The sequence below is a fragment of the Canis lupus genome, chromosome 5 (assembly GCF_011100685.1).
Source record: "Canis lupus familiaris isolate Mischka breed German Shepherd chromosome 5, alternate assembly UU_Cfam_GSD_1.0, whole genome shotgun sequence".
NCBI lineage: Eukaryota > Metazoa > Chordata > Mammalia > Carnivora > Canidae > Canis > Canis lupus.
In genome coordinates this window covers 10,986,261-11,005,897 of record NC_049226.1, presented here as the reverse complement: position 1 = coordinate 11,005,897, position 19,637 = coordinate 10,986,261, and the positions used below count along the sequence as shown (strand labels likewise).

At 48.5% G+C, this 19,637-nt stretch overlaps 1 protein-coding gene across 2 annotated transcripts in view; it reads left to right on the top strand.

Annotated features, from left to right (window-relative positions):
* Positions 1 to 19,637, top strand: part of GRAMD1B (GRAM domain containing 1B) — a 167,542-nt gene that overhangs the window by 2,464 nt on the left and 145,441 nt on the right. The gene's annotated exons all lie outside the window — the stretch shown is intronic.

Below are 19,637 nucleotides of genomic sequence, written 5' to 3'. Positions count from 1 at the left end.
TTGCATTGCGGCCAGGGTGAGGATGGGGGTGGATTTGGTTAGAATTAAGAAAGGTTTTCTTGGTTTTGAGAGTTGTCCAAGGATGCCATAGAATCTTCAGTATTCTTAAAATCAGGAAGGATTTTCACCCTCTAGGTGTAGATGAAAGCAGTCTTTTAAATGATGGCTTGCTGGCTGAGAAGAGTGTGTGTGTGTGTGTGTGTGTGTGTGTGTGTGTGTGTAATAAAGGCAGACTCTGGATTCAAACCCAAATTGGTCTGACTCCCATATCGTCTCTTACCCACTTACGCTGCCTCCTGTTGGAATCTCTCCGGATCTCCGCAAAGATAAAACCCCATCGTGGGGAGGCCTTAGGAATGAAAGGCTGCATGGAGGGAAAAGAAGCAGTCGAGCGAGTAGATGCTTGTAGATGCCCAGGAAGTTTGCCTGAGAAGGAGCTGGCGTTCGGAGGCAGCAGACCAGAAAGAATATTGGACGTGAAGCCAGAAGATTTCAGTTTATTTTTTTTTAAAGATCTTATTTATTTATTCATGAGAGATAGAGAGAGGCAGAGACACAGGCAGAGAGAGAGAGGCAGAGAGGGAGAAGCAGGCTCCATGCAGGGAGCCTGACGTGGGACTCGACCCTGGGTCTCCAGGGTCACGCCCTGGGCCCAAGGCAGGCGCCAAATCTCTGAGCCACCCGGGCTGCCCCAAGATTTCAGTTTAAATTTAAGTTCTGTCGTGTAGTGGGTGTGGGACCTTGGATACCTCACTTCAGTCATGCTCTGTGTGCGTCATCTTCATCATGGAAAGGGAGACGTGTCTCAGGAGTAATACACGTGCAAACGTTTTCCAGCCGCACCTGGGACTCCTCACGCGTTACAGGATTGGCAAACTGCTCTGCTCTGGGCTGGTTTAGCCGGGGCATCAGCATCCCAGGCCCGGCCTGCTGGCCTTCCTTCCTCTCCACACTCCCCACTCCGAGTCGACCTCTGTGCAGGGGAGAAAAGCCCCTTTCAGGCCTCCAGGGTCTGGTGCCATAGAAAGCAAGGGGCTGTGGATTTTAACTGCACGAAGTTAAACGCGGAAAGGATTGAGAGGAGCACCTGGGAGGCTCAGTGGTTGAGCGTCTGCCTCTGGCTCAGGGCGTGATCCTGGGGTCCTGGGATCCAGTCCCATGTCAGGCTCCCTGCAGGGAGCCTGCTTCTCCCTCTGCCCGTGTCTCTGCCTCTCTCTCTCTCTGTGGCTCTCATGAATATATAAATAAAATCTTAAAAAAAAAATCCTAGGAAGAAAGAAGTGGGGAAGATGGTTTGGAGAACCAAGGGCCTTGGGGTGCGGTACTGAAATAATGCATGCCCAGCTTCGTCTGGTTCATCTTCGTATCCTCACTGTCTAGCACTGTGCTTGGCCGTCTGTGGTGATTGATACATGTTTGTTGACAAATAAATAAAAAATGAGTGTAAGAATGATTCTTTTTTTCTCTACTGTTTGGAATGGAAGTATCTTTAATTCATAAGTCAAAATTTCCTGGAGGAGCTGAGTTTAGAGCTGAGGTTTTCTTTTTCCCCCATGACAGCTTTATTGAGATATAATTTATGTAACATACCAACCATTCAGTCATTTAAAGTATAAAATTCAGTGGTTTTTAGCATATTCCTGGATATGCATAATCTTCACTGCAGTCAATTTCAGAGAGCATTTTCGTGACCCCAAAAGGAAACCCACACCCTTTATAAATCAACCTCAGTGCTCCTGTTCCTCATCATGCTGGCCCATGCAGGCATGCCTCTGCTTACTGTGGAGAGCAGTAGGTGTTTCAAATTTTCTTTTGTTTTAAAAGTTCATATATTTATTTGAGAGAGAGCAAATGTGAGCAGGGGGATGGGTAGAGGGCACGGGAGAAAGAATCTCAAGCAGACTTCCTGCTGAGCATGGAGCCTCACGTGGAGCTCAGTCCCATGACCCTGAGATCATGACCCGAGCCAAAATCAAGAGTTGGCCACTCAACCAACTGAGCCACCCATGTGCCCCAAGAACAGGGTTTTTTTTTTTTTTTTTAAGATTTTATTTATTTATTCATGAGAGACACAGAGAGAGAGGCAGAGAGGCAGGCTCCCTGTGGGGAATCTGATGTGGGACTCAATCCCAGGACTCCAGGATCAGGACCTGAGCCAAAGGCAGATACTTAACCCCTGGGCCACCCAGGTGCTCTAAGAGCAGAGTTTTGAATGGAGACCAGATGCTTGGCAAAAGCAGCACGGGGTTGGGGTAGGGGGTGGATTGTTGGCTTGAAGATGGGAACGGATGACCACGAATGGTCTCGATGAAGGATGTGGAAAACAGGGTGGTGAACTGATGGGCTGACAGATTTATGCTGAAGGGTTTGAGCTTGAGTTTATCAGTCAGTCAACAGCAATGCGTTGAGATCCCATTGACCGTGTGCTCAGTAAACAAAGAGGATTCAGCTCACGGAGGAGCTGCTATAGGTTCTAGAACCTGGGATTGATGCTGAGCCGTGCCCTGTGTGAACTGGGTGGTGAGGTAGGGGCCTGAGCCCTGCTTTGTTCTTGCAGCACTCTGGCTGGGAATCGTTGTCTTTGCCACCATTTAACATAAGATGGTAATTAAAAAAAAATATATATATATATATATTTAGTTGGTTAGTTAGTTAGTTCTGGCCGCATTGTCCTCTGAGCTCCCTGAACAACAGAGTCCGAAGTGGATGGGACAAGCTTTTGGAATTAGTGCCTGTACGTCCCCCTGCATTCCTTGGCTGTCACTGGTTGTGGCAATTTTTCAAAACTCTCTCTTGAGGGGTGCCTGGGTGACTCAGCCAGTTGAGCAACTGCCTTCGGCTCAGGTTGTGATCCCGGGGTCCTAGGATCAAGCTCGGATCGATCGGGCTCCCCGCTCAGTGGGTAGCCTGCTTCTCCCTCTGCAGCTCCCCCTGCTTGTGCACTGGTTGTCTCTTCCTCTCTGTCAAATAAATAAACAAAATCTTTTAAAAAACCCCAAAAACTCTCTTGACCTGCCAGATTCTGTTGAAAAGTCAGAAACTGCACCGAGATGGCATCCTGTTCTGATTCCCTGAAAGGGGAAGGGAGCGCTGACAGGGGCCCAGCGTGCAGGTGTGGATGGCTACCTGTAGGCTGCCTTCCCAGGGGACTCAGCAGCACTTCTCTGCCTCTTTGTCCAGGGCGACACCCCCCCCCCCCCGCCCTGTTATCGTCATCCTTTGCACCACCATTTCCCTTGGCTGTTCTCTCCCCTCTTCTGTGTAACATGCTCACCCTGCTTAGAGTCCCTTCACCTTAGAGCCTCAGGGTTTCTGCTCTGCTGCACACATCTGACCTCAGGCGGCGGCGCTCACTGGGTCTGCGCAGCCAGGTAGACCAAGGGTATCCACCTGGTGGTGCCAGCCTCTCTGGTGTGTGGGTTGGCAGGTAATGGCGTCGCTGGAGTATTTATCTTGATTCTTCAGCCCTTCCCTCTGACCTTTGGAGAGAGCCTTGCTTCTGGTTTCAGCTCCATTTCTGGGGGAGCCGGGTGAACTGGGCTTCCAGATGCTCTGTGCATACCCTGCCATGTATGAGAAGCCCGGCGAGTGGGGGAAGAGAGGAATGCCATGCTTTCTCAACACAAAACAGCAAGAACAAACGCAGAGGAGCCCTGTGATGCATCAGCAATTAGTGCTGCAAAAGGTGAAACTAGTGAAAACCTACTAGACCCATAAATCCTTGAGGGCGGGGACTGCATCTTTGGGCCAAGTTTGCTGCTGAGCGCCCTCAGTCTGTAATCACATTTAATCTGCACAAGAAACACCCCCCACCCCCCACCTCAAGGTGGGTTTTATGGCTGAGAAACCTGAAGTTCAGAGATCAACTTGCTCCTGATCAACCAGAGGCGAGGGTGAGATCTGAACCATTCCAGAGCCCGAGCTCCTGACAGACCATCTCTCCAGGGCCTGCAAACCGCTGGCTCTTGCATGTTTGAGAAGCCACCCGCGTGGAGGGGAAGGTGTGAGAGAGGGTGGGGACGAGGGCACAGGATGCGAAGGCCTCCGGGAGGAAGCGTTACGGGCAGGTGCCGCGAGTGAGGCCTCTGCTGACCGGCCTGGGCCATGGGCTCCGGGACAAGCCGCCGGCCTCTGGCTGTAGATGCGGTTTCCAGATGCTGACAGTTGGTGGAAACTGAGGGGGTCGAGGTAGAGCCCCAAGGGCTGACTCACACTGGCCAGGGTCCCCTGTGGGAGGTGGTATTTTTAAGAGTTTCCGTGGGGGTTATAGTCTCGGGGGCACCGGTTACGTGTCAGCCAGGAGGGGGGGGTGGCGGGTGATCCCGGGGCAGATTAGCGGGTGATGGTTCTGCCCTGGGTGGTTGGTTTCTCTCGAGTACTCTCCATCCACCAGTTGCTAGGCTGGTCACTGATAATTGCTTCTAGGGTAACACCGTTTTCCATTACGGCGTCTGAATGGCTAAGCTTCCTGACCTCGGCGGGCGAGCCCTGGGCCCAGAGCAGGTGTTCAGCCCCGCCAAGCTGGCCTGAGAGCGGCCCCCGCCGTGGTTGCCGGGTTGGGGTGCGTGCAAGAGCTTCATGCGCCCTGAGGCCTTTATCTGGAGCTTTTGCGCTCTTGGGTTTTTGCCTCTGTGGCCCACGTTGGTGTGGCGATGCGCGCAGGGGCTGTTGTACCTGGGGTGAAGGAAGATGGAGCTTTTACATGTCTCGTGGGGCTGGGCTGGGCCTGGGGGGTCTGCGAGCTCTGGCCCTGTGACTTCAGCACCTGAGAACAACCTTCCTGCTCCCGGAGGAGATAGCAAAGCTTCCATCCAAGATGCATAACTGAAAATCAAACACAGGCCTTCAGATGGGAGAGGGGAGGCGGGGAGGCAGGACGGAGCGGCTTCGAGCTGCAGCAAGGAGACAGCGGGCAGGGGCTGGCTACACCAACCCCCTGGCCCCGCCGCCCCGTGCCACCTTCTAAAAATAGTCCTGGTGTCAAATATTCTCTGTTTTCCAGACACTGTGTGTCTGGATTTTCAATTCAAATAATAGAGTTCAGAATCATCAGCAAGATGTGGCTGTGCCTCAGCTCAGATCAGCGGTGGATGAGGGGGGATAGGGAAATTGTGGCTTTTACATTGAAGGCCTCCCCCTGCTGCTCATTGCATTTTTTTTTTTTTTTTTTTGGTCCCATGGTGTGAAGTCCTTTCTGCATCCTTCGTGCACACCCTGTGTTGAGATTCTGGTTCAACCCTGATTTGTAGATGAGATAAAGAAATAAGGTGCTAGGCACGTCAAGGTGGCAGATCTGGCTTATGGCCCGGGGACTCGGACCTCTGACCTCAAGTCTGGGCCAGTCTCTTCTCCAGAGTTGCCTCAGGCTTTATAAGCTCTCCCCACGTCAGCCCTCACTGCAGGAATGCCTCTTCCCAGCCTGCTGCCTCTTACCTACTTGGTTTGACCACAGAGAGTTGTAGTCTTGCTGCTTCTTGGTTAGCAAACGTAGTCAGGAAATGAGGGGGCTGAGTGAGGGAAGTAAAAAAAAAAAACAAAAAACAAAAAAACATACACACACATACATACAAAACAACAACAACCCACTTGGTTTTTCCCTTGTCTTTCACAACTCTGGAAAAAGAATTTGCCTTGGGGGTCCAGCGGGGGCAAGGGGAGTATGGTAACCCTGGCATATTTGCACCCCCCACAATGAGGAGGATACAGAAAGATCTTATGGACGGTGGGTTTAGTGACACATTTCTGAGGCTCTGCAAGGGTCTCCCAGCTTCATAAAAGAAATGTTTGCAGCCTTGGCAGTGGCTATCGTGTGTGTAATAAAATAGGTAGTTAACACAAATATTGGGGACAGTAGAGACGAGGAAGACACAGCTCATCATTTCGCTGTGCTAACCCAACCACGGGCAGCATATTGGGTGTATTATGTATTTTATTTTATGTCCTCTGATAAAAAAAAGTGAAAATTTAGTAGGTGAGCAGCCCAGGTGGCTCAGTGGTTTAGCGCTGCCTTCAGCCCAGGGCGTGATCCTGGAGACCCAGGATCGAGTCCCGCATCGGGCTCCCTGCATGGAGCCTGCTTCTCCCTATGCCTATGTCTCTGCCTCTCTCTCTCTCTCTCTCTCTGTGTCTTTCATTAATAAATAAATAAAGTATTTTAAAAAAACCTTTAAAAAAAGAAAATTTAGTAGGTGATATATAGCTATATATGTAAGAATTTGAGGAAAAAACTTTTCTTCCTTTCTCTCTTAAGAATTGTGAATAACCAAAATTACTTGAGTTTAATTCTCTTTTGCATATTACAGTGATATAAACAAGATGGTCTTTTAACTTGGAAATCTGTTAAAAAATTTTACAAAAACCATAATTCTGAAATATATAATTATGATTATACCATTTATTAGACAGGTTCAACTCTCTGAATTGACTTCCTCCTCTTTAAGTTGGAAACCATTATGTCTATTAAGAATGCTGCGTTTTGGGCAGCCCTGGTGGCGCAGCAGTTTAGCGCCGCCTGCAGCCCAGGCGTGGTCCTGGAGACCCTGGATCGAGTCCCACGTCAGGCTCTCTGTATGATGCCTGCGTCTCTGCCTCTCTCTCTTGTCTCTATGAATAAATAAATAAAATCTTAAAAAAAAAAAAGAATGCTGCGTTTTCTCATTCAGGTTTCCTTTCTAAGTGATAGACTTTTTTATGTTTCATTGGGCTCTCCTGTACCTTTTCCCGGTAGAAGGTAGGGCGGAGTGTAAAGTCCCTAGGTTGAGGACAGGTGAGTCTGCAAAATGAGGGGGAAAAAAAAAAAAAAGAATTCCTGCAGCACTGTTTCTGGAGGAGCCCTCAGGATGCGATACTTCTCCAAAGTGGGGTTAAGAGCCTGCTCATCAGAGATGCCACTTAGCCTCGTCCTCGTGTTTTCCACAACCACACGTATGCGCCAGTGCCAGTCTGACGCCGCAGAGCCATCTGCCTTGATCCGGCAAGTGTTTGTGTTCTAGCTGGGTCATTACGCTCCGCAGCCCTTCCTGACCTTTTGTTTGCTTCTCAGGGATGGACGGAATGGCAGTAATAAAGGTTACTCTGAACAGGGTGGAGCTTCTCCAGAGAACGGTTTGCCCTTAGCTTGGGTGACAACATGGGTTTTTCTCTTTGTCTGTGATGAACCACATTTTCCTGATATGTGAGGACCTCCTTAAAAAAAAAAAAAAAAAAAAAAGACAAAAGACCTCAGAAAAGAGGACTGTACCACCTCTCTTGGTTACTTCTCTGTAGGTTTCAAGGCCCACTGCCGAGAAAGTTCTTCCTAAGATCCAACCTAATCCCCCCTAGTACAGTTCAAACCCATTTTCTCTAGTTTTGTCCTCAGTGAGGATGAGACACTGGTCGTCATCCTTTGAGGATTTTCTGTCAACGACTTCTTCTTGGTAGTAACTTGTGGCCTGCAGATTCTGAGGGAAGCCCTGGGTTTCTGTTAGTGATTACTTGGACCTCACGGGGGGCTGTGGGGCCCAGCAGACTTACTGGGGGAATTGGCAGCCACACGTACTGGAAGAGCAGAGTAGAAAGTCGCCCGACCATTCAGCAAGTTCCTAGTGACACTGAAAGATTCCTCTCTCTCCGATGCCTTCTCCATGCTTGGGTTGCTTCTTGAAATGGCTCTATGACTGGATGTGATTTTTGTTTGTAGTTTGAGAGATGAGGCTGAAAGATCAGAAAACTCAGGAGAGCTAGTTCTCACAGTTGAAATGTTTATTGGATTACCAGGGATCAGGTACTGTGTGTCCAGGTGCTTGGGATACAGGGATGGACACAAACGGCCCTTCCATTGAGGAGCTCACAACCTATATGGAGAGCAATGTGAAAAAGATCATTTCAAGAGCTATGGGATTTGGATTACAGCATTAAAAAAGAGAGAGAGAAAAAAAAAAAAAAAGGTCCGAGGAAAGAGTCAGCTGGGAGGTTAGACGGGAGGAGGGTCCTAGGACCAAATGGCACTACTACGTTGTCTTACTTCTCTGCACTCGGCCTGCCACCTGTTGATGCCTACAGCTCTGGCTCTGCGTCTCTTGCGTCTCTCCCGGAGAAGCTAGTCTTCATGGTGGATGGGATTTGTGTGGTCGTCTCAACTGGGAGCAAACAGAAGTCCAAGGCCGTGAAGTTGGTGGGTGGCAGAGAGGGCTCTGGAGCACAGGTACCCTGCACATCAGCTGGGCGTGCGGCCCACCTCCTGTCTGGGGAGCCCATTCCGTGGGGGGTTGGAGCCCTATCTTCATCAGCAGACTCAGGAAGCCCACGCAGCCTCGCTTCTAGATGGTTTTTCCTAGAACCAGCGCCCCAGCACCAGTCTAGGGGACCATCCGAGGCATCCAGGGGTGTCGGCTGTGGTTCAGCTCATGTTCCCGCCCTGTGGTCCTGGACTGATTACTCAGTCTCTCCCCATCTCGGTGTCTTTCTCCTCCGTAAAGCAGAGGGCATAGGTTTCTCTTCATCTTGTAAGACTAAGTAGGTGAGTCTGAGGAGGTGTGCTAAGGTTATTATTCGTCAGTAAAAGGGAGATGTTTTTTGGGCCATCTGCAAGGCTGAGTTTGCATAGCCTTAGTTGGAACAGTGGTTGGTTACTTGTTTGATTAATCATGAGATGTCACTTTTCAGATCTACTGATAGGTGCTGAGAATGAGCTTCTATAGTTCGTGGGCCGCTCCTGTCTGTCTGTCTCTTCAGTGTCCGTCTGCCTGGGGTTCTGACTCCAGGCTCCTGACATCTCCCTCTCCTTCTCCTCTCCCTCCCTCTGCACCGCCTCCTCCTCCATCTGCTTATACAAGGTCCTGGGGCTGGTTCATTCACTGGCGTGGCTTTAATTATTTCTGTCGGATGATGACTGTCATGCTGCCTCTCTTTCCTGAGCCCGAGGCTCAGACCTGCGGGTGACTCATAGACATTTTTGTGGGGAGGTTCTTAAGAACTCAGCGTCGAGGTGCTTGAACTGGCCCTCGTTCCCTCCAGCCCAGTCCCTCTCTGTAGGCCCCTCCAGCATCCTGGGGTTGGTACCCATCAGCTTCATGAGGCTTCCCTCCCCTGGGAGCATGTTCTTCATGTCCCTCTTCCTGACTCCGCCACCCTTGCCCAGGCCACCATCTCTCCCGTGTGTGCGCTTCAAGTGTCCTCCTAACTGGCCTCCCTGCCCCCAGGGAAGCCCTGTCCCTAATTCTGGGCTGCAGCCTGAGTGGTCTTGGTGCCCTCACTCCTGCTCGCCAACCTCCTCCTTGGCTGCTGCTCCCAGGCCTGTGCCTCCAGCCCCAGGAACCTCTCCGCACCTCGAGTGGCAGGCCTTCTCTTCTTTCCAGGGCTCCACGGACGCTGTCCCTCAGCTGGGACTCCCCTTCTGTAACACCTTCCCACCTTGCCACCCTGCCCTGCTTTTCTTCCCCTTTGGATCCTTCCTCTGGGAGGTATTTCCAGACTCCGGTATTTATGACGTGTGCCTCATTTGTGATTATGTTCCTGAATTGCGATTATTTGGTCACATTGCATCCTTTATGATGCTGCGAGGGCGGAGTTTATTTTATTCAGCGTTTGTTTTATTCGGAGCCTGCTGAGGTCTTTGCATGGAACATCGTAGGAGCTCGGTAAACAGGTATTTAGAGAAGGAGTAAATAATCAAATACACGAAGGACTATACAGAAACTTGATTTTTTTAAAAAAGAATTTATTGGGATCCCTGGGTGGCGCAGCGGTTTGGCGCCTGCCTTTGGCCCAGGGCGCGATCCTGGAGACCCGGGATCGAATCTCACGTTGGGCTCCCGGTGCATGGAGCCTGCTTCTCCCTCTGCCTGTGTCTCTGCCTCTCTCTCTCTCTCACTGTGTGCCTATCATAAATAAATAAAAAATTAAAAAAAAAAAAAGAATTTATTTATTTATTTATTTGAGAGAGAGTGCACAAGCAGAGGAAGAAGGCAAAGGGAGAAGCAGACCCCCAGCCGAGCAGGGAACCTCCCACACGCAGGACCCATCCCAGGACCTTGAGATCATGACCAGAGCTGAAGGCAGAAGCCAACCAACTAAGCCACCCAGGCGCCCCCAGAAACTTGATTTTCAAGGAATTCTGGTTGTAAATCATTTTGCAAAGCAAGTTGTCCTCTTGGAGCTGAGTGATTTTACCCCCTCATATCCCATTGACATGAATCTGGCTTAGTACATAATGGCTTGTTGGCTTTAAGCCTGTTGGTTTCTTGCGTGTTTGTATTTCTTTGTGCCGTCTGCGTCTTCCATCGGACTATTGGTGCTCAGAGACCAGAGACTGCTGCTCTTCTAAGGGTGGTCTCTATTCAGGGAGTTTAATTCGGCCTGTGTAGGTAGAGAGCGGTTGACCTTTCCCAAAACGAGACTCCAGAAAACAAGAACAAGTGGGAAGCAGTATTTTGGCCAGTGATCAACCCGGGGCCCAGGTATGGTATGCAGAGAGGAATAACTGGGTCCTTTCCCACCAGGGACCTGTGGCAGTTTGGAAGGATGTTTTGATTTTTTTTTGGCGGGGGGCTGTGGTTGCCATGGTAACAGTACTTTCTCTGGCCTTCTGATTCCAGGTCAGGGCAACAGTTGTTCCTCTTGCAGGAGAGGAGGATTTGAGAATACATGTATCCTTCCTTCTGCGCCCCTTTCCCCCACCTGATTAATCCACCCAGTATTTATTGACCACATGTTACATGCCAGGTGCTGTTCTGGATGCCAGAAGCTGCAGCGAACAAAACAATTTCTGCCCTAGTAGAGCCTGCATCCTAGAGAGGGTAGAGAGACAGTAAACAAATTAACAACGCAACAGTGATCCCTGTTCGTTTAAAAACAAGTTACTTGGGCACATCACTGAAAGGATTAGTGTGTTCGCTAAAACTTAGAGAAGTCAGGAGTTGTGGAAGTAATGTCTCCCCCCTGCCCCACAGAGAGAGATGAATGGGGGTGCAGCTGAGGGCTGAGTGTGGGAGCGGACTCCCTCCCCGCGACAGTAGGACTTCGTTTATTTGGGTGTAGGCATTTCGGAATGCAGATGCATCTGTCGCTCTGACATTTTCCAAGACTTAGGGAGATGGTGGTACTAAGCTGGTTCTCTCTCTGCAGCTGTTGGATGTCAGAGGGCAGTTGTTCTGGTGTTTTCCTCTTGGCTCTGGTGGAAGCCAGGATCCAAAGGGCCACTTCTTTAGGCAGTGCAGTGACAGCCTTAAGACAGGACCTTGGATGCCAGGTACTGAGGCACCACAGAGCGGGGAGTTTGACCTCTTGAATGGGGAGCCCCGGGCGGGGGGTCGGGTGTGCAGAGGAAAGAGGGGACCCTGACACTTGCCCCTGGAGCTTCCAGTCAGAGCAGCAGAGCATGGTGCCCATGTGGACACCAGTGAAAACAATGCTGGCGATAGCAATTTATCATCACCTCTGAATTTCGGTGGCGCTTTATCCTTTTCAAAGTGATTTACCAGGCCGTGGGCTCCAGGAGGGCAGCACAGAGTATAAGGATTCTTTGCATTTGCCCCAACACATACCGCAGTTCCTGGCACACATGGAGCCTCCAATCACATGCTTCGGGCCTGGCGATCCCATGGCTCATTTGCTCCTGCATCCCGGGGGGCAGATGTAACTAACGACTGTGTCCTTGGCCTTTAAGGAAATGGAAACCCTGACACATGCCCACATCCATACAACTAAGTAATGATGGAATCCTGACTCAAACAGGTTGTCGTGTCATGTTTAATTCAGGCCTTTTTCGATACTGTACAATATACATACATACCTAACCTCATACTGAGGTTTTCTATGTGTGTGCTGACAATGTGGGTAATTAAAATCCATAAGAAATGGAAAATAGAGACCAAAGATTATATAAGCCACTGTTTCACCGACCGGACCTCTGTTCTGTTAAAGCAGCAGCTCCTGTCAAAATCCTGGGCTGGATTTTTACTTCCCCTTGTGGGACACGTTAAACAGGCTGCCAGGGTGCGGAGCTTTCAAATTCCACACACCCTTACAGCTTGGCTGCTGTGTGCTAGCCCCTGGGCTTCGGCTGGCCTCTGCTCTTGAAGGATTTGGTCTAGTTTATTTATTGTCCATCCATTTATCTGTTCAACTGTCAGTTTTAATTGAGCACCTATTAGTCAGTCAATGTGAATAAAGCAAATAAATGTGAAATCTAAAAGTGTAGCAGGTGCATCCAAGGAGAGGGCGGCTGGAACTGTTGCATTTGGTCATCCTGGTGACTGGCCAGATCTTATTGTGAAGGACACCCTCTCTAGCAGAAGACCTTCCTTTGTAAATGGAATTGGATGGACATTTTCCCTTAGGAGAACAGAAGCAATTTACTGTCACCCTAAAGCCTCGCTCATTCATTTCCTGGAATAGACAAGGGTGGCTCATGCTTTGCTGACTGGAAATCCCAGCCATGGACCTGGGGTAACCTGGCCCGCTTCTCTTCTCTTTTCTGAGGAACACAGGAACACTGAACTTCCCTTTGGCTTTCTCTAGCAGAGGATGGGCAGGGGAAACAGAAGTTCTGTTTTACTTCTCAGACCTTTGATGCAAAGGATTCCAAAGTTAGGATTTTAATTTTAATTTTATATTTTATAATATATATAAATATATATAAATATAATTTTTATATTTTAATTTTATTTAATAATTTTGGATTATTATTTCTGCCTTTTCCTGACCTTAGTCCTCACAGTCATGGAAAGCATAGAGTCCTAGAGCACCTGTGCCCACTTGCCTACTAGCTTAGGACCCCCTGGGTGACGGGTGCTGTCTAGAAATAATTCACTTTCACTGCCTTAATCAGCTCAGTAGTGTCTCAGAGGGTTGAGAAAAAACAGTTGACAGCATGCAGTTAGGACCAAACATACCTGTCCAGATTCAGTGGATGGGTATCAGAGAATAAATGAATGAATAAGTAAACAAACTTATAAAAACAAATATATTGGGCATTTCGTATGTATATAAATATTCTATATGTATCTATGTGTGTGAATTACATAGTTTTTCACCCTGGATATCCATAAGGTAGGTGAAGTGTCCCTAGGCCATGGGACGGTGACTCTGCTCTTATCAGCAAGAAATTCTAACTTGCTTATTGAATAGGATACTTATCTTGATATTAGCAGTTGGGTTAGATCCATCCACCCCCGGGAGATGAAGAGACTTGGCCTGCCCCATTCTAGAGCAGTCCAGGGTAAGCCCAGCTGGAGCTGAGTGATGGAGGATCCAGAGTCACAGGTGGCTACCGATGGTGAATTTGAGAGGGCCTGGGGACAGCTGAGACATAGAATGTGTTTCTCCCGCTTCCAAGGCTGTTCGTCTTTGCAAAAGACTGTGCTAACTGCCCAGGCTGACACCATTCCTCAGTGTCGATGACTTCCCAGTGGCTGCCTTCAACTTTTATTCCAGTAGCAATTTCCAGCCTGCCTCCCTAAAGTTCCAGCCTGGAGCAAGCTTTCTTCCCTCCGGCTGCTTTGCACTATCAGTTTCCTCCAACATAAAGAGGGCATCATGGTAACACCTACCTTGTAGTTTGGTGTGGAGTTGAAATAAAGGTAAGACATGACTCTAAGGGCCTGATACATGATTGGTGCTCATGTTCTCATGACTTCTTTCTCTTCCTTTTTCATTTAAGGGAAAGAAGCGTTTTCATATTGGTGTCATTTTCATACTGGTGCCAAGCTTATCTGATCTGAAGGGCAGGCCCTGGGACTTGTGGCTGTTTGTCATTGCAGCACCTTTGCTGAGTCACTTGGGGTTGGCAGACCTGGAAAAGTAGAGTGGTCCAGAGGGTGGTTAGGGCTATGGGTGATCAAGGAGGGCAGCCTCTGTGGTCTTAGGATTTCCTGGTGTACTTCTGGACCCTGATCCCCCTTCTCATGGGAGAGAGAGGGGAGCAAGTAAGCAGCGAGGGGATGATATGCCTGTCTTGCCGAGGTGCTGAGTTTCCCGTGATACAGCTTCATGAATCTTGGATTTCACCTTCATCAGGACTGTAATAGGCCTTGCGGAGAGCTCTGTCCAAATGAGTGGGTTGTCTTCTGAGTTTGAAATGAATGACATTCTTTGATATGAGGTGTAATTAGGAGAGAAGATGCTGTTGGTGCTAGGGAGGAGATATAGAGTGAGAACTTTGAGAAAAATGAGAAGATCTTATAAAAAAGAGCCAAGGTAAGATACAAAGACCATCTTTGGGATACGAGGCATTTGTGAGATCAGGATTGGCTTTGTGTGTACTCTGCATTGATGCTTATTCTGTCTTTGTGAGAATGTAATTGTGGACCTAGGTACATGCGATTCTTGTATTTTGAGACTATTTTAACTTGTTATATCTGAATATTTTATGAGCACTTGTGTTATGTTATATCCCTGTTGACATCAGTGGTAAATACTGTTTTGAATATGTACCACGTAAGAGCTATATTTGATATTTAGGAAAGTAGGAAAAGAAATGTTTAAGTCCGTTTCATCACAGTAGATATAGAATGACAGGAAAAAATATTGATTAAGCTATAATCTATGTTTCCCTTATGATGAGCTAGAGATTCATTAGGATGATATAAAATCAAAACAGAATTCACTAGAATCTTCTTCTGAATTGCCTTCCAAATTAAAAAGTCTCCAAATTAAAAATACTGGCGAGACCCTTCTGATGATATATTCACATTCAATCAGTCATTAGTTCTGCGAACACTTGTCATTGCAAATTACTGGTCACTCAGTATGTGCCAGATGGTCAGGTCGTATGGTCTGTGGTGAGCAGCGTGGACTCAAGTCGGCTTGAATAACTGCTACTTTTTATCGAAGGGACTTTAACATTTTTTTTTTTTTTTTGCTTTCTTGAGACTCCTCACTTCCCAATTTTATTGTCTTTGTACTATTTTTGAACTTTTTTGTTGTTGTGTTGATCTGTCTCTCACCTCTGCATCCCTGCTGCTAAACCACAAAACTGTGTGGTTCTTAAGAGTAGGGGCCCTGCCAACTAGCGTGTCTCCAGTGGTTAGAGCAGAGCTGGTGCTTAGTAAACACTCGCCAACAGCACATGCATGACACGAGCATTTGGTGGAATGAACAGCTATTAGTAGTTATCCTTGTTATGAGCAAGAGCCAAGAGCACCAAATGTCTGGGACGCCTGGGTGGCTCAGTGGTTGAGCCATCTGCCTTTGGCTCAAAGTGTGATCCCGGGGTCCTAGGATCGAGTCCCGCATCGGGCTCCCTGCAGGGAGCCTGCTTCTCCCTCTGCCTCTGTCTCTGCCTCTCTCATAAAAAAAAAAAAAAAAAGGCACCGAAGGTCCAAGAAAAAAAAAGCAAGATACTTTCTCTCCATGCTCTGGGGGTGCATATTTCTGTATCTGAATGGCCACGTGATGTTGTGGGCAGAGCTGTGCTCTGAGTAGGCCAACTTGAGTTTCATTTTTTGTTATGTCATTAAATATCTCTGTGGTTTTTTATGTGTCCCTTAACTTCTTGCTTTAGTTTCCTTTTCTGGAGGGGGAAAAATTAGGATCCTCTTTCAGGCCCCTTCTTGTATAAGGCTTGGGGCACAATTTTATTATAAGAATTATAGACTCTGATAAAGTGATAAGCTGGAAACAGTAACGATGAAAGGAAGCAAGAGGGCGCCTGGGTGGCTCAGTCGGTTAAGCATCTGCTGCTAGCTCAGGTCATGATGCCAGGGTCCTGGGATCGAGTCCTGCGTCGGGCTCTCTGCTCAGCTGGGAGCCTGCTTCTCCTCCCTCTGCCTGCTGCTCAGCCTACTTGGTCTCTCTCTCTCTCTCTCTCTGTCCAATAAATAAATAAAATCTTAAAAAAACAAAAAAAAGTACAAGGAGGGCAGCCCGGGTGGCTCAGCAGTTTAGTGCCACCTTCAGCCCAGGGCCTGATCCTGGAGACCTGAGATGGAGTCCCACGTCGGGCTCCCTGCATGGAGCCTGCTTCTCCCTCTGCCTCTCTCTCTCTCTCTCTCTCTCTGTCTCTCATGAATAAATAAATAAAATCTTAAAAAAAAAAAAAAGTAAAAGGAAGCAGGGATCACAAAGAGAGTGCAGAAAGTGAGCCAGGAAGTCACATGTGGCTCTGTGCCTGTGAATTGCCTTTCCGGGGACCTAAGCTACAGTTGTTCTTGGGTTGCTGATCTTTCTCTTCTCCCCACTGGGCCCAGTCAGGGCCGCCGCCTCTCCCTCCTGGTTCAGTTCACACAATCCCTTCTCTGCCAATGACTTAGCTTCTCTGGGAAGATTTCTTAAAATCTTACTGAACTTCTGTGCACTTTTAAGTCCAGAGGGGCCTCGGGGATGGTCCAGCACACTCAGTTCATGTGACAGACAACCTTGCTGAGGTCCAGGATGGTGATGCTCCTTGCTCTGTGTCCTGCCCGGTCAGTGGCAGAACCAGAGCTGGACCCCGACTTCTGAGCTCAGTCCGGTGCGACTGCTCTCCTGGACTTGTGCTCTGTTTCCCATGTGTTTATTTTTAATAGATGGGAGTGTGACTTTGTGCTTGACTCCAGGATGAGTGTATATGGATGCTTTGGAGAACCCAGTTGGAGTGCCCCAAAGTCTTTCCGCAACCCACCTTAGCAGCCTTCCACTCTCACTCTGGGCACAAGGCCTACGGAAGGTTCGCTGTAGACCTATCGTACCGTTAGGTGAGGAAGGTGGGACTGCTGAACTAGTCACAGGTATTCATTACTCGCCTCACGTGTGTTCTGCACGATGCAGAGTGGTGGGGATGCCAGAGAAGAACACAGCACTGCCTTCAGGTGCGGGCAAGCAGAGGGCCAGGACATTCTAGATTCTCTCTCTCTGGCCTTCTCCCACCACCTGTAGTCAGTCAGGCACCTCCTAAATCTCTCCCTCAGGGGTTCTCCTTCCTTAGCTTGAGCCTTCATCCTCTCTGCTCTTTTGACAGGGCTTCCTATAGGCCTCCCTCTTAATCCTCTGCTTTCTTTGGATAAACAAACACGCCTCTCTCTACAAGTCTTCAGTGTCTCCCTCATCACCTGCAGGATGACATTTAATCCACTTCTGGGACACATAGACTTGGCTGTGTTGCAGACTTGGCTGTGTTCAGACTTGGCTTACCTGTCCGCATTCATCTCTTCCCATCCTGAGCCCCTCCTTCATCTCCCACAGCGTGAGCCTGAGGCCCTTGACTAAGCATAAGACGCTCTCATCAAGTCTTTGTGGGCATGCGCTGATTTCTCTCCATAGAACATGGTCTGCCTTGTAACATTTTTTTTTGTTTTTGTTTTTTTTTTGCCTAGTAACGTTTGACTTGTCTTTACTGTCATCTCAAATGTGTCCTCCTCTGTGAAGCCCTGTCCAGAGTCCCATGTAGCCCTGAGTGGTTTTTCTCATGTGTAGGTAGTGTACTTTGTACAGACACCTTTCCCATCCCACCCTCCTCAAAGAGATTAGCTTATTGTATGTAATCTCATCACTCGATGGAAAGACTCTTCATTTAGAGAGTAAACTTGAGGACAGAATGTATTTTTTTCCTCTTTCATCTTGGTGTTCCCTCACGTGGAGCCTGGCACACAGTAGATGCTCCACAAGTACTTGTTGAATGAGAGGTGTGATGTCACTAAGTACTATTAAAATTAAGCCAAGGGTAGAGTACTATTATTTTTTCCCCCAAGAGGGAGGAGTCATTTCAAATGCTGTAGAAATGTCAGAAAGAAAGGAGATTGGAAAGAGGCCACTAGGCGGTCTTTGGTGACATTTGATGAGAGGACAGTTTGTGTAAAGCAATCCAGATGGGAGCCTGAGTGAGGAAGTGAGCAGAGAGGAGTAGCTGCAGCTGGCAGGGCAGGTGGTGGGGGTGGGGGCAGGGGATCACCTGTTTGAGGGGTGGGGAAGTGAAAGGAAAGTGAAAAAAGGTGGGTAGCCTCAACACTTTCAAGTACGATGAAATAAAAAATGATCTGAGCCCGCGCTGGGTGAATATTCGCCCTCATGGGGCAATTGGGCACCACCAGCTCCAACTTAACCTCCAGATGGGGCTGCCTGTCAGCCCAAGCTCAGGAATGGGGGCTCCCTGTTGCATTCCACCTCACTCAGGACACCCTGAGAAGCAAATGGACATAAAGAAGAGCTAGAAGCATTTCGGTTTCTTGGTTGTGAGGTTGAATGGTGTTCTGCGTAAGGAAACCTTGAGAGGCCAGGGGTTTTCCTTGCTTATGGTGGTGCACCCCTACCCCATTTACTGCTGAAATGTGAGTGAAGAGCAGAAAAGATAGAGAACTTTGAGGAATAAGAACACGCAGGGTCTCTATGTATAGGTGAGATACGTCTAGGGTTCCGCTCTGCAGATGGGCAGTTAGAGAACGCGAGAGGACCTTGCGCCCCTTATTCCCCCAACTCTGAGTCAGTTCTCCTTAGCCAGTGAGGTGTGGGAATGATCACCTAATGCTCCTGGCCCAGCGGAGCAACACAGAGGGTGTGGAGAAGGCACCTGGGGGGCTTCAGGCATCGTTGAGTTATAGTCACAGTGATCAGCCCTTGGAGTCAGGGCGCATTGGGGTGTTTGGTAACAGAAGAGGGCACACGGCTACTCTTGATATAAAGAAATGGAGAAATAAAGAACAGAATGGAGTTGGAATAAAAAAGCATGTTACTTTCCTCGAGTACCGACTTTGAAGTGAGATGGTATGTGAAAAATGCTTATTGTAGGCATTCGGCACGTGCTAGTTTCCCCTTCCTCTGTGATAGAGCGTTTTGGTGATTCATACTTCTCTTTATACTTTAAGCTTCATTCCTAAGCGTACTTCAAGATTCGTGAGGGTAGGGCGAGGTCCTGGGGCACTTTGCTCTCCTGCCTCCTAGCACGGCACCTGGCCCACCCAAAGTCTGCTCTCTCATCCTTTCTCTGTTGGCAGATCGCCATGCGAAGTGTTCTTTGGATGAGTCTTGAGTGAATGAATCATCTACTTTGGGGATCCTCAAAATCTCTTTTGCACCCTCCTCCGTGTGGGTGGGTCCTAGAGTTGACCTTGAAGAGGGCCAGTTGGAGAGAGGGCAGGAGTGTGATTGTGTGTGTTTCATTAACATTCTCAAAACAAAAATAAAAGACTTGTGGATGATTTAACTTGTTTTCTTTTCTTTCTTCTTCTTCTTCTTCTTCTTCTTCTTCCTTTCCTTCTTCTTTCCTTCCTTCCTTCCTTCCTTCCTTCCTTCCTTCCTTCCTTCCTTCCTTCCTTCCTTCCTTCCTTCCGATTTTGTTTATTCATGAGAGACCCAGAGAGAGAGGCAGAGACACAGGCAGAGGGAGAAGCAGGCTCCATGCAGGGAGCCCGATGCAGGACTCGATCCCAGGACCCCAGGATCATGCCCTGAGCTGAAGGCACACACTCAACCACTGAGCCACCCAGGTGTCCCTCAATTTCTGTTTTCTTTTGTTCAGTGTCTTAAATTACCCAGTATTTTGCCTTCTGGCTAATAAGAAGTGGCCATGAGTGAGTACCTTATCAGAACGTTGTCAATGTGCTTGGGGTGGAAGATAAGATGACATGTCCCATGTGAGAAATGGCACCTGGGGACCCAGAGCCGGCTCTTAACTCACATGTCCCGCCTGTAGGTCCCGTCAGTGCTGTTTCTTCCCCAGGCCCCTGAGGGCTCTCTGTGAGTTG